Raw genomic sequence first — 14,025 nt, forward strand, 5'->3', positions numbered from 1 at the left:
CCAGATTTCAGTCACAGCCTAAATAAACACACCTAACAGCTGTTAAGAGAATTTTTAGATGCCTCATAAACACTCAAGAACTAGGAATATGGTATTTTAAAGACTCAACTCTTATCTTAGTTGGATATTCAGATGCTGACTTTGTTGGCAGCAGAACTGATAGGAAAAGCACTAGTGGAACATGCCAATTTTTAGGAAGCATGCTTGTGTCTTGGTCCAGCAAGAAGCAAAACTTAGGGGCACTATCTACAGCAGAGGCTTAATATGTATCATTAGGTAGTTGCTGTGCACAAATCCTTTGGATCAAGCAACAATTAAAAGACTATGGAATAATTATGCATAATGTACCAATATATTGTGATAACATAAGTGCAATTAATATATCAAAAAACCCTATGCAGCACTTTAGGACAAAGCACATTGAAATTAGACACCATTTTATTAGAGACCATGTAGTGAAAAATGATATTAAAATAGAATTTGTGAACACTTTACATCAATTAGCAAACATTTTTACCAAACCTCTGAGTGAAGATAGATTTTGTGAGATTAGAAGAAATTTAGGGATGATTAGTGTGAAGGAATTATAGGAAAACCTTTGGCTCACACATAAAAAACAGAATGCATTCAGTCGACTAAGGATATCTTAGTTAACTAAAAGTGGTCTAACAGCATTAAATAATAAGACTCAGTGAGTTTAGAGAAAGAGGAGTAAAATGAGGTAACAAATTGGTTTACTGGGTGCAAAGAGAAAGAAGAAATACTGTCAAAGGTAAATAACCAAAATTTTAGAGGGAATTTTGAAATTATAAAGAATGAAAGTAGGGCAGCTCTTAAGGGAAGGTGAGCAGTTTTTCTAAGAAATAACTGCTGACAACCTCTCCTCTTCTCTCCCCTAAAACCCCGTTGCTCTAAAACCAAATATCCAAATCTTTCTGTTTGCCTCTGAAACCAACTCAAACCCTCAGAAATTTTTGGAACCAAAATGGCTAGAAAATCTCAGAGTAAGGAGACATCAGAAAAGAAAAAAGGGAAAAGGCCAATGGAGAAAGGAACAGGAACAAAAAGTCTGAAGAAGAAACAGAAAATCATGCCTGTTTCAGTGAAAGAAATATCCAAGAAACTGAGAGAAAAGAAGCAAAGAACTGACAAAAAGAAAGAAATAGAACCCTCACTCCACAAAGGTACCAATTCTTCTTCTTCAAAGTTTAGGAATAAGTTGCATGAATATAGGTTCAAAAATATCGAGAATATACCAATCTATGGCAAGTTTATTGATTGGAAGAGTTTTAAGGAAAATGTAGAAATCCAAACTAGTTTATCTGAGTACTTTGATGAACTGAAACTAAAAGGTTACAACACCTTTAAGAATAGGTCTTATAGTCCAAGTCTGGTTAAAGAATTCTATTCTGGGATTGCTTTGAAAGGAAAGGACTTAGTTGATTCTGATGATTATGTTGAAGATGGTTTGAATGTTTTATCTGAATGGAAAAGAATTTATTGTGACTGCTAAAGATTTAGGAAAGCTGCTAAAAATAGAATGCAAAGAAGGAGAGTATGAGCTCCCTGAAAAATATGATCCATCCTTATTGTGGGAGATCATCACTAGAAGGAAAGAAAAAATTCTTCAAAAAGCAATTCAGGTCTGATAATCAGTCCTTAGATTAGGATTTTACACTATTTTACAACAGCCAACATTCAAGGTAGAAGTGGAAGCCTTAGCTACATTAGCCTCCAAGACCTCTAGCTGATGGAGCATGCCTTCAACGAGGTGCCTCTAAATCTGGGAAGATTTATGATTGAAAAAATGAGAAGTGCCTGCAGTCTTGATAAGGTTAATCTGCCATATGGGAATGTAATTACATCCCTTGTGCAGAAGAAGGGAATATGGGCAAAGAGGTATGATATGGACCTGGTAAAAACCAGAGATCAAGCTATTTATTATGAGGGCTTGGTTAAAATGGGGTATATACTCGATGGGGAAAGATTCATTAAGACCCCCAAGATTGGTCCAAGAAAAGAACATAACCTACCTACTCAACTTGAAAGAGCCTCTTCTAGATTCTCAAATGAAGTAATTTTCAACTTGCTCATGAGGATAGATGGTAAGCTGATTGACCAAGGAGAAAAGCTACAAAAAATTGAAGAGAGAATCACTGAGTTGGAAAACAAGCTGAAGAAGAAGGAAAACATTCCATCTGAACCTGTGGCTGCAGACAACTCTACAACATCTAGCACTGCACTGACACAGCAAGGTGCTGAAGGTTCAGTTGAGCTAGTAGAAAAATCTGCTCCTCATGTTGATAGTTCTGGCATTCAAGATGAAGGTTCCACCTACAAGTTTGCCAGTCTTGTTCTGCAAACTAAAGAGTCTCCTTAAGGGGTTGATCAGCCAGCTAAGACATCCTCTCTTGAACCTTAAAGCAAAAATGAATCAAAACAAAGGACTTAGGTGGTTGGTTCGAAAACAAAGAAGCACTGGGCCTCTCCTCCAAATTCAGAGAAAGTTTCTATCATGGATATCTTCGACCAAATGGTAAAGGAGGGACAAGCTGAAAGATACACTACCAGGACAAAAACTCAAAAGGATGGTCAAGATGTAGGAAAAAGAAAGAAACTTGCATCAGCTTCCAAAGTAAAGGCAAAAGCAGAAAAAGCCAAAGCCATTGTACACCACCAACTGAGGCAAAACCACCAACCAAAGGTAGGAAGACTATGGCAACCAAGATAGCTTTTCTCAATAGAAGAAAGTCTTCCAGGTTGGCAGAGAAATCCGGACCAGTTTCAACTTTTTCTTCTCAAAGTCCAATCCTTGTCTCAAACAAGTCCTCACCAGAACCTTCCCTTAGACAATCATCACCTCTTTGAGAGCCCTCTCTTTTTCCTTTAAACCCTTTCTATGACACTAAATCCTCACCCTCTGACACATCAGATGAATAGAAGCCCCTTCCTTTGATGTTGACAAAAAGAGGGAGTAAAATTGGTGCGGGAACCAGAGAATAAATTTTAAAAAAACTATTAGGGTGAAGGAACCAAGAACCTAGGAAAGAAAAGAAAGTAGAATCAGGAGAAGGAACTTAGAAGAATAGGAGATAGGAAGCAAAAATAGTCCAAGGGCAGTTTCAGAATGCTGTTTGATTAACTGTTATTTGTGCCATGGTGGCACTTGAACACTCAGTTTTAATTCTGTTGTTTATGTGGTTGTATGTGAAACATAAATGCTGATATGACTATGTTGCTTAACTGCTACAAATTGAAGTATGCTGATATTTTGCTCTTTTGGTATTTTTACTGTCATGAATAAAATCTGCTGATGCTATAATGATATTGATGCTGATAAATGATTTTTGTTATGGCATTATGAATGATTTTTGTCTATAAATAGATACAGATGGGGTGTATAGTACATCAATTGAAACATGAATGATGTAGACAAAATCTGAAATCAATAAACTGTTGACAGCTGTTGGAACATTTATGAAAATTTGTCAACACTTACTGCTGAAAGTTTAATGATGATCTACTAGTACTTACTTGCTGCAAATCACTCTATATTGCTGCACATATGACAAAAATAAAATTTGGTGGAATAAAGTAAGCAAAATATGCACATACTTAGGGGGAGCATATACTTAGGGGGAGCAATCTTTATTTTTTGTAGAAAACTAAAAAGAGTTAAAAAGACACTATGCTGTTAATCAAGGAACCTTTTGTCATCATTAAAAAAGGGGAGATTGTTGGCTTTATTAGTTTTTGATGATAATAAAACATTCTCATTCATTTGTGTCTAATATCTTTACTTGAGTGTGCAGGAAATTTAATATATGAAATTAATTATTTAACTCCTCAAAGAGTATATCAAAAGAAATAAAGAAATAAAAACAACAAGATGTAACTATCTAACAAGGAGGAAGCCTATTGGTAAAACAAGGAAGAATATTGGTTGACCAAGTTTCAAATTAGAGGAATGACGGGTTGAAAAGTTTGAGAAACAAAATCAACTTAGTCGACCAAGTCAGTCGACTAACTGCTTTTTGCTAGAATCTGCAACCTGAAACAGAACCAACTTAGTTGACCAAGTCAGTCGACTAAGAGCTCTTTGTCTGCAATTTGAACCAGAGCACTACAAGACAGATTAATGGCTAGAACTCATTCTCAACTGTTTTCAACGGCCATAAATTGTCAAACTACCATCAGAGTTGCATCTCCAAGTATAAAAGGGTCTTCCAACAATTAGAAACAAGTTTTTAGAAGCCTTGAATGGGATTTGAGCTATAGAAAGTTGAAAACCAAAAAAGCTTCACTGCATTTGTTTGCACTTAAACTCCTACTCCTTGCATTTGTATTTAGCACTCAATCTTGTACCACTCAGATCAACCAGTGATCAGAGGTACCTTCTTTTACTACTTTTCTTGTATTCTTAGAGTGAGGGAGTCACTCTAAGGGGTTGTTCAAGCTTGGGATAGCTTGATTGTCGAAGGCTGTGGCTGAGCCTTGGAAAACCACTTTGGGTTTTAGTTGAGCCCGTGAAAAACTAGTGTAAAAGGTTTTGGTTGAGCCAGGTAAAAGCCATTGTAAAGCTCGGTGAAAGCTTGTGAATTTCACCAGTATTTAGTGAATTTGTGGAAAAATCCTTGGTTGGATAATCAAGGTAGAGGATGTAGGTCTTGGACTGAACCACTCTAAATTGCTGTGCATCTTATACTCTGTTTTTATTTTCTTAAGTTCTGGAAATTAGTTTCCAATATTGTTAAGAGCGAAAAAGTGCTATTCACCCCCCCCTTTAGCACATATCATTAGGACCAACATCATCCAATTAAACAACTGAACCTAGTGGCATTAGCTTTTTCTTCTTCGTCATCCTTGACAAGCCTACAACGAAATGCAAAGGGAGTTGGACCAGCTTTACAATATTTCGTGCCAAACTTTTCAGCAACTCTATGGCATATTTACTTTGGTGCATACGTATAAAGCTTGAACCTTGAACAAACTCCAAACTAAAGAAATAAAACATCTCCCCTAAGTCTAACATATCAAATTTAGATTTCATTTGCACTCTAAACTCCTCCAAAAGTTCATCATCAGACCCTATGATCAAGAGATCATCAACGTATAAAGTTACTATGAGTTTGATACCTCCCTTGATGATTTTAACATACAAAGTAAGATCATTGTCACTACGGTTGAACCCGTTAGCTCTCAAATAACCATAAATCCTTTCGTACCAAGCTCTAGGAGCTTGTTTGAGACTATAAAGAGCTTTGTGGAGTTTACAAACCTTGTCCTCATTTCCTTCTTCTAAGAACCCCTCTAGCTACTATTAATAATATTTTCTGAAATAGTTTCTCACAACCCAAATTTTGGGGGTCATGACCAGTGTAAAGGTATCAATGGGATGACCCTTTTAACCTTTGCAAGCCTTAGATAAACAAATAAAATAAATGCTTGGAATTACCTCATGGGACTTATCACCGTCGAACCATATATCAAACATGCATAAACATATTACATCACATAGGAATGTGTCATATTAGTCTACACGCTTATGTGCTCAGAATGCGGAAGCAACATATATCAAAGTAACATATAGGCCATCTTGTGGTAAATACAAAGTGTAGCCATCCCGTGTCGATTTCAAAATATATGTCATTTAATACAAGACATATCAAAATCTTATCCATGATAGTTAAACATAAATGACCAAACCAAATAGGATCAGTGGAGTACGACTCGAAACACAATGGCTTAACATATGAGTATCAACATGTATATAAAGAAACTGAAATATAAAGATCGACTCATTAGCGGGACATGACACGACCTCTAGGTTGCAAGTGGCTACTAGATCACCTGCCAAAAGAGGAATGGATCACGCCTCTGTGACACTGGTTGTTATCAAGAATGCTATCACTAATCTATAATAAAAACATATGGCGAAAATAACATGTGAGTCACAAAGACTCTGTGAGTGGATATGGGAAAAGGATAAGCCAAAGGATAAGAGTATATTGTAAACATGCACTTGTAATCTTATGCCATTCATAACCACTTAATCATAAAGTTTTTGAAACATGGTATTTAAACACATTTTACATAGCATTTGCATAGAAAACAAGTTTACATAACCTTTAGAAACCTTTTTAACTTTGAAAAGCCTTCAAGCAAGCCAATACAAACAATCTTATAGCTCATCTATTGATAAATTTGGGAAATCTATCAATTGATTTGAAGTAGAATGCTTTTTGTTGTATTTTGTCGGCTATCTATCGATAGATGTTCTACATGTAACCATAAATAGTTTCTGAAACTCTATTTTCTAGGCAAAATTTTACATTTTTGCCATTCTTTAGGTCCTTTTACCTTTTGAGACTATCTCTAAAGCTTAGCTTACTTCACCAAACACATTCTCATGGTAATATAGAGTATAAATCATAAGAACTACTCAAATAAACTTAACATGCAACATTTAATAAATGCATGTTAATTTTGATCATTCAATTAACATTAGAATCATACATTGTGATGGTTTGACCCCCATCAACTTAGGGCTAGCAATGTATTATCCTCATTGCACCTTGGGCTAGCAATGTACAACCCTTATTACACTTTCGACGTTTATGATGCATTATAGGAGTGAAGTAGTCACCTGCACCTGGTGAAAATGGAATCAATCACACTCATTGAATTCTCATACTTATAGCATTAGGTATGTAATGACCCTCTTCCCGATCGTTACCAGCATTTGAGACTTGCGAGAGAACCTGCCAAATCCCGAACAAGTCTTAGTTGAGATTCTTGTTAACCAATCAAACATTTTAATACGTATATTGCAGGACTAGGATTTCCTTATAACATTTCCCTTTATGGTGACCATTAAAATTCTACCGAATTATGCAAAATACAATCATTTACTTAAATCGAATAAGAGCTACAATTAAAACTTGGCAATTAGATAACAATATCCAATTCTAGCAAGCTCCAAGATACATTCAAACATCACACTTAGAATCCATTACACAACCTCAAAATTTCTTAGCAATATAATTTCAATAAACTAATATTTTTTATAATTCTAACTGTTCTATACAACATGACCTCCATGCAATGGAGCAACTCGGAGTGGAAGTCTAAGAGATGCCATTACCTACGTTGCAACCAATCAAAATGTGTTGAGGCAATACGCTTGAGCTAATAATTTATCTATAAAAAAGGGAAAATAAGGGGGGTGAGTCTTACTGACTCAATGATCATCAGTTCCGTGAGTAGAGCGTAGATGGGAAACAAGCCAGGGATGGAAAATTTGAATATTAAAAACATAAGTATATATTATATATATATATATATAAACGATTTTAACTCAAATGAAACATTTGTGCCTTACATATAGACCCAAGAATTGTGATGCAAAATAACCATTTCAAGTAATGTATTAAAACCAGCGCAAGTGAACGATTTCTATCGTCGAAATCAGTTAATGTCCTTACTTAAAATCGAACTAACATAATCACGCATGCTTCCATAAAATCAAGCATTATCAAAGCTTATACACAAGCTCATAAACCATCCCATCCTTGAGGTATTAAACATAAAATCATCGTATAAATAGAGAAGCTATGAAAAAACTTGTATTTCTCACCATGCAACAGAATTCATGTTTGAAAACCCAAAGAGATATCACTCTTAAGTAGGTAATCGTAGTAAACAACTCATGGACCCACTTCCACGTAATAACATCCGGAAGGCCCCCCTCCACCAGATTCCCACAACCATGGCAGTCTTGGCGATGTTGGCTGACATCAGAGAAATCATGTGGTCGTAATCACGTGTATCAACTTGTGGCCTAGCCACGTATATCAACCTGTTGCCTTGCCACGTATTGATATCACAAATCATGGCCTAGCCACGTCTAACAGCTTGTTGACGACCCAAAGGTTCTCTAGCTAGAGCTTACTTGTGCACAAGTGTCACACTATCCCGATGTGACATTCAGCCTGCTCTCGAATCTCCCAATTTGACAAAACCATTTATAACCAAGTTGGGTTCTCAAAAGCTTATTTTAAATTTATTTCCAAAATGCCAACCATGGTGACATGATAAATCCGTTTGTAAGACTTTATAATGTAGAACCTTTGCATGAGGTTTAAATATTAAATCAAGCATGGTGAACATAAAGTTTATTCATGAACGCACATCACAAAAACAAATAAGGCATGTTTTTACATAAACCATGGTAAAGAGCTTGTTTCCTGATTTCTAGAGCCCTTTACATATATAGCTTATATATATATATATACAAACATTTCTAAAAACATAGCATTCACAAATGCCTAGCATTCTACCAAGTCATGCTTTCCTCAATAACAATATAATCCGATTGCAAATCCATTTAAAAATCACCTACCAAAGCTAACAACTCATGTTATTCACAATTGCATTTAAAGAAAACAGGTAATGTTTATTATATGTATATCATTATATAGTTTATGGAACTTTTGAAATAAACACTCCTTACTCACCTCACATTAGCGGGATGTTACTTCGCCATTGATTTTGGTCCGTCTCTCGCTAATTCTACTTGCTGGTCACCCGTCACCTCTTCCGGTACACCACCACGACAATCCTTCCTCACTTATACACTTCCTAGTAGCAAAGTAAACTTAATATACTTAGTGAACGTCACCGCAATTTAGCTTATATTTGCTGCTCTATATACCATATTCTTAGTTCTCTTTATTTTCAAGAATCCCTCACAAATAATCTACCTCTTTCATTATGTCTACTTCTATATTTATATTCAATTGTACACATATATGGGCAACACCTTAATAAGTGAATCTTTAATTTAATTTCACATTTTTCATCCTTATTATTCATAATAATTTAACATGAAATCTATAAACTTTCAACTAACCAAATCCAATGTAACATGGTATACCCATATTGCAAACTTACCTTCCGATTTTTAGCTTGAATTCTACATGCAACTCACTAACTCCTCACATCCTCGATCACCCTTGCTGCCATAAGCACAAATAATCAATACACATTTTTATTTTTCTTTCCACTTATGATCTCAAGGTTAAAAACACTTACCCATCATTTGTCTTGCTTAAAATCACCATATTCTAAGATTGACCCACATGCATGCACCCGGTTCTTTGAATCTTTGAAGATCCTTGCTACCACAAGCATAATTTCACATCACAACCGGTTCACAAGGCATGCATTCAAGCAAAATGATAGCTTTTACCTTCCTCACCTTGGAATCATTAAGTCGTACCACTAATTTCTCCTTCAAGCTTCAACAATGACGTATGGGAGAAAACCTTTCAGTTTTTCTCCAACTTTTCTAAAACTGAACCTCCTTCTAGCTTTTCTTCTTTCTTCTCTCTCCTTTCGCTTTCCTTCTTTCTCCTTTCTTCCTTTTTCTTGCTTTCAAAATCGATTCTCTTTCTTTTCTCTCAAAGGTGCGATTTTGCCAATGTTTTCCAAGCCTTCCTTGTCTTTTCCTTTTTGTTTTAGTTATTTCCTACCTTTTTCTCCTCTGTGCCTCCTATTGGACCACTTCACTATCCAATAGTTTTTCATGCACCCGTCTTTCTTTTAGTTTATTAGTTTAATATCTATCTCCATGTTTCTTCTCCATTTGCCACCTTCACTACCTCATTCTTTATTTCATGCACCACCTCATTCATCCAATTATATTTCATGCATAACCTTTACTTTATATTTTATTTGGTCATTCATTAAACAATTCAAGACACATGCATCCCACAGTTTTCTTTCCTAATTTGGCCACCTAGTGCACCAATCTCATCACATGCAATAAGATTTATTCTTATTCTTCTTTTTACTTCACATTGTGGGGGTCTCATAGGTTCCCCACTAACTTTATCCTTTTTGCATGCAATAATTTGCATGTAATAGTAAATCCAAATGCACATTTCATTATCCCACATATCCTCATTATCTCAATTAATTCTCCATGTCTCCATTCCTTCTAAACTCACAAATATTATTATTAATGCTTATATCACTAAAATTTCACTCATTAAACTAATATTCTAGAACCAAAAAAATAATATTTTATTCATCAAATCATCAAAATTATGTTATAACTCTCCCACTTAAGTTCATTGCTTAAATTATGTGAGTTTGTCCATTACTCACAATAGAAATATCTCAACATCATTTTAATAATATTTTACTAATAAAATATTATTAAATTCTAAAACTTTCCATTTGACTTTCGGGTATCCAAAACATTTTAATTTATCTCGGTTTAGTTCCATCGCTCCTTTACTCCATTACGACGAGCTTAATAAAATATTATTATTTTATTACATATGGAATATTTTATTCCAAAATATTCCATTCCTCCTTCACCACTCCTAAAATCTTGAATTGACCTCTATCAGTCTTAATCTTGTTCTTAAAGTTGTATTAACCACCGTTTTAGGTCACGAGGTGTTACAGGGTATGTGCAATCTTCTTTACATACATGCTTACTCATCCTATAAGGTATATGGAATTTATATCATATACACATCTCCGGGCATTCTTCATGCTTACTCTATTTTCTCATATGCTAGGTAATACATAAATTATATACATAATCTCGTGGCATTCATCATGCTTTCCCAATCATCTTATGTAGTATATGGAATGCACGTCATATACATAAACATAACATCTTAGATGGAAATTCATCATGCAATCCATCACACATTTCATGCCTCAACACAATTAGCATACACTTCATAACATTCATGCATTAATCATAAATCAAATCTCGTACCCACACTAGTCGAAAGACCGGAGTAATCAAGTGGGCTTCAAACATAAAGGTGCTTATCCCCCATCGTTGAAAACTATTACATAATAAGATATGTAATAGATTGAAAACTATTTTCAAAATATTTTCACATCTACAAATACATTCTTATTTTCAAAATTATTTAAGAGAAATCATGCTTATCAATAATCATCAAATCATGCTTTAGCTTTTCATATCAAATAATTTGAAAGTGGTGTATCTATTCACCTCGATCAAATACTCAATCACAACCTATCTCCAATGATTTCCTCAGAGTTTTCAATTGTTCCCATCTCACAATAATTGTAGCAATTAATTTCTAGACTAATAACCACAGAATATGAATGATGTATATTTCCTCAAAGTTTTATCTTTGTCTCTTAATTTTCCAATGGCTCAAGAATCACATCAATTAGACTTCTAGATTAAAAAATATGCTCCCTATACCGTATTATGTTTGGTCCATGCATACTATTGCAGTGCTATTAATTAGACAAACATTTTGACCAAGAGCCAATTAGAACTGGGCATAGTAGTAAACATAAAAGTTGTAGCTCATCTTCTCAGAATTCTAGTGGTTTAAGAATCACCTCATTTGGAGTTCTATATAGAGAAATATAGTCAAATACCGAAACATATACAAATGAAGCCATCACCATACTTGCATGGATTTTCATCGAATAAGCCTTTTTCATCAAATTTGCTAAAAAAGCAATAAGAGAAATTAGCAATAACTACTCTTAAAGTAATTAAAAAAATAACATAAAATTAAACTAAAATAATTTAAATTAACTACTCAACAAGCAATCAAACTTAAACTAGAAAAATACCCAAAATGCAAAAATCCAAACATAAAATCTCAAAGATCTAGCTACTTAAGCTCTCAAAGTATGTCAAAATAACTCTATATAATAGAGTTATAAGCTAATTCCCTTAATATCAGCTATGGTCCACCCTATTGCTTTCTTGAATTCTCTAAGTGTATTCAATAACTTGTCTTCTTGCATGTTAGTAAGAAAAGCAGAAATGATAACTGGAAGAGTAGAGGATTTTCCAAGAAAAGCATACCTCAAGTGTGTGGGCAAAGGTTTGAGTTCCAAAGTAGGTGGTTCTTCAATGGAAGGCTTAGAAGCAAGCATCAAAGAAGCTGAAACATCTAAAGACTCAAATTGATGATTAGTTCTAAGTCTTGAGTGAGCGTTTAACACATTTGAATATTCAATAAATTCATCATCATCCTTGTGAGAATTAGCAACTAAACATGCTTCAAGAAGATCATCAGGATATTCTTCTAAAAATATATCTTTTGTAAAACTAATTAGCACACTCACAAAAAAATAGTCTCCAGATGTCACAGGCAATTTTAAACCTTTGAAAATATTAAATGTTACATGTAGGTCTTGAATTCTTAAAGTGAGCTCACCTTTTTCAACATCAATCAAGGCTCTAACAGTAACCCAAATTGCCTTTCAAGGATGATTGGAATATGCCTAGATTCTTCCATGTCAAGATTTATAAAATAAACTGGAAAAATAAATTTATCTATCTTGACAAGAACATCTTCAATAATTCCATTGGGCAAACATAAGAGCGATCCACCAATTACAAAGTAACAAAAATAGGTTTGTATCCCCCTAAACCAAGTTTCTTAAAAATGACCAAGGCATTAAATTTATACTTGCACCTAAATCAGTCAAAGCTTTTGAAAAAATAAATTACCAATAGTGCAAGGGATTGTGAAACTACCTGGATCTTTAAGTTTCGGTGGAAGTTTATTTTGGAGAATTGCACTACATTCCTCTGTAAAAGAGACTGCTTAAACTCACATAATTTTCTCTTTTTGGAGAAGATGTCTTTCAAGAACTTGACATAGCTTAGCATTTGTTCAAAAGCTTCAACCAAAGGATATTTATGTGTAATTTCTTGAAGACATTGATAAATTTCTGAAATTGCTTTTTAAGCTGTTGCTATTAGAGCCTTTAGGGAAAAAGGTGGAGGAGAATGGATGACTTAAGAAGGCCTTTGATTTTCAACTTTTTCATCCTCTTTCTGTTCATCTTCAATTGCATTTTCACCCATTCTTTCCTCCTTATCAATATGTTCTTTCACATATTCAATTGCTTTTTAATTTAACCCTTCAATTTCTTTTCCATTCCTAAAGTGATTGCTTTGCATTGTTTTTTACCTTTAGGATTGATCTGTGTATCACTTGGTAAGGTACTTTGAGGTCTATTGTTGATGGAGTTTGCAAGCTGTCCTATTTGGGTCTTAAGATTTCTTAAAAAGGCTCTTTGGCTTTGAATTATATCATCAGTCTTTGATATGTATTGCATACAAATTTCTTCCAATTGGGACTTCTTTTCAAGAATTGTTGGTCTAGCTTGTTATTGAAAACCAAGGGACATGATGGGTTTTGGATTTGAAGGCCCTGAGTTGTTGTTCCATGAAAAGTTCGAGTGGTTTTTCTAGCTAGGATTATATGTATTGGAGTATAGATTATTTTGCTGCTTGTTGTAGTTCCCCACAAATCGGACTGATTTAGAATTATATGGACATTAATCACTTGAATGGCCATCTCCATATGTCTCACAGACTATAAATGAATTTTGAATAGCATGAACTCTCAATATGTCAAACTTTTTAGATAGTGTCGCCACTTATGTAGTGAAGGTGCTAAACACATCAATTTTACTTAGACTAAACCTTCATGAAGGCCATTAGTATTTATTTAAGGCCATTTCTTCCAACAAATTAGAAGCATCTATAGCATTCTTACCCAATAATACCTCACCGCAACAACAGCAATTGTGGTTTTTATTGAACCAACCAGCCCATTGTAGAATGTCTACACTTGCAACCAATTAGGAATCCCATGATGTGGACATCTTCTTACTGGTTCTTTAAATCTCTTCCAAGCTTCATACAAGGATTTACCTTCAAATTGTGTGAATGAGGTTATATCGTTCCTCATCTTTGCAGTCATGGTAGGTAGAAAGAATTTCATTAGAAACTTTTAAAACATGTGAAATCCCACCTTGAGTAAGAGGATAAGTTAGGAAAATCCTTAAGGTGAGCATATGGATTACATATTTTGAACATTAAACTTAGTTTTAACCTTCAAAAGAATTTTTTCACACTTTTAGTTGTCTGTCACTTTTCAATTAGAAAATTTTCCAAGTCTCGAAACAAGTCAAAATATGTGATATTTA

General features: G+C 34.4%; 1 non-coding gene across 1 annotated transcript; it reads left to right on the forward strand.

The window, feature by feature from the left end:
• The first annotated feature begins 13,683 nt into the window (after positions 1-13,683).
• Positions 13,684-13,790, forward strand: LOC148763163 (small nucleolar RNA R71). Its single transcript, XR_016026128.1, has one exon. It is a non-coding gene; the product is annotated as a small nucleolar RNA R71 (small nucleolar RNA).
• The last annotated feature ends 235 nt before the right edge of the window (positions 13,791-14,025 follow it).

Source organism: Theobroma cacao, chromosome 4 (genome assembly GCF_053813885.1).
Source record: "Theobroma cacao isolate CCN51 chromosome 4, ASM5381388v1, whole genome shotgun sequence".
Taxonomy (NCBI): domain Eukaryota; kingdom Viridiplantae; phylum Streptophyta; class Magnoliopsida; order Malvales; family Malvaceae; genus Theobroma; species Theobroma cacao.